The sequence below is a fragment of the Echinops telfairi genome, unplaced genomic scaffold, assembly GCF_000313985.2.
Source record: "Echinops telfairi isolate 266 unplaced genomic scaffold, ASM31398v2 ScPeMD7_7420;HRSCAF=8458, whole genome shotgun sequence".
Lineage (NCBI taxonomy): Eukaryota > Metazoa > Chordata > Mammalia > Afrosoricida > Tenrecidae > Echinops > Echinops telfairi.
Window position 1 is genome coordinate 16,974,977 of NW_022111320.1, and position 2,079 is coordinate 16,977,055.

Consider the following 2,079-nt stretch of genomic DNA (forward strand, 5'->3'; position numbering starts at 1 on the left):
GTGGGGGTGGGCAGGAATTGAAGAATTTTATGGCGTTACAGAATTTTTTCTTCATCTACCAGAGAGGATGCTATTTTAATATGATTATTTTAATTTAACATGTTGGTTCAGGTTTCAAATTTGTGCTCTTTTAAAATTATGCTAAAGAGTGAACACAATTGTAAAATGACAAAGCCAGTTCCCTTCTGTGGCCCTCACTGTACTCACGTGTAAAACAAGGGAGTTGGCCTAGAGATGCTGCTCTTCCATGTGTCCTTGGTGGGCCCGCAGCAGGAGCGGCACGTGAGAACTAGTTAGGAAGGCAGGATCTGGGGCCCCAACCTATCCTTTCTCAATCAGAATCTGCCTCTCAACAAAATCCTCACTGAATTTATATACATATTACGTTTTGAGAAGACTGACCTAGATGATATGGGAAATAACTTACAGCTAGTAACTTCTACCATCCCACGATTCTAGTGGGAAGAGTCCAAGGTAGGCAGAATGACAGCCACTTCCCTGGGAGTTGTGTTTGGGTTGAGAAAACAGACTGCTGACCCAGCTCCACTAACTTCTCCGACACAGCTTTGGAGACAGGAAGTGAAGTGGGAAGGCAGACTTGCTCCGCTTGCTGGTGTCAGCAGCCTCCTTCCTATCACACTGAGAATAATTTTCATACTCGGGTAGACATAAACCATGGGCAAATTTAATGTTTATTGAATCCTTACAATGTTTTAGAGTGCCAAAACAGAGGCAAGATTCCTGCTTTTCACAGGCCCCTCCTGAAGAGAAGATCTTTGCTTTCGTGGGCTCTGCATCTGGAGTCCTGTGTTGATTTAATTATAGGATGCGGCATAATTTGTGATTATCCAGAACAGGAAGCCTACTACACTCAGCAGAACATCACATGCTGCAGTAGCAGTGGTATAAGCACAGGGTGCAGGTGAACTCACGGCAGTGTTATCTCTGGACTACTGCTCCCACTGACATTCTGCATGGGATTAAGCAAGCAGAAATCGCCATGGCCCAGGAGCTCTGCTTTTTCCCTGGATTTCTCTGTGGCTCTCCAAATAAGAGAAGTTTAATTCAAGGTCAGCAGAAACTCAGTCTGAAAAGATTTTGAGTCTAGTGGAAGTAAAGGGAGTCGGTGGAGAAAATGAGCCAGTCTCTAAGGGAAGAGAATGAAGGAGTCAGAGACCTTGTGGAGGAGAGGGACACACTCTCTCGGAAGAGGAGGAACTGGATGTGGGGAAAGAGCTCAGTCGCTGAAGGAGGCCAAGGCTGGAGGGGGGAACCCTCAGAGCAAGGAGATCTCACTAGGAAAGTGAAGATTTCCCAATGAGCACGCCAATCACAAGGACAGGCTTACATTTTAAAATTGGAGGGTAGTTTCCACTTAATGGCAGATTACTCTGAGTGGCAGAATAGTTGGTGTACACACATCATTAAGCAAGCCTACTTTTAAATGAAGGGTTTTAATGAAGTCTCTTTAAACGTATGTGCCATTTTTCTAGTAACATTGTTTCGCTTTTCAGTCTCACTCACAGCCATAGCGACTGTTAACTATTTATTGGAGTAGAAAGCCCAGTCTTTCTCCCATATAGCAGCTGGTGGCTTTGAACTGCCAACCTTTTCAGTCTAGAGAGATCCTACTGGAATCTTCTGGTTTCCCAAGAAGATAAGTATTCATGTGTTATTGTTATTTTTCTCTGTCATTTACCAACACATAGCTAGCACTGCTTTACATATATGAATGTCAGAGGTATATGTCACAGATATATCTCATCTGGATTTAACTTTCTTGAAAGGCTGGTGTGTGGACTTAATTGTGTCCCCCCTAAAATGTGTGCTATAAACCCTAACCTCTACCTTTAATGGTTATAATCCGTTAGGGAATGGGCTGTCTTTGTTAAATCAACAAGACAAGATTCGCGTAGGGTGTGCTTGCAGTCAGGTCTCTTTCAACACACGAAAGAGATTAAACAGCAAGAGAAGGAGATAAGGAGGAACAGAGACACAAGCACCAGCACCGGAAGCAGCCCAGGTTCGGAAGCTCAAAAGAGAGCTGGCAGAGAAAAGTCTTTCCCTAGAGCCACGGCC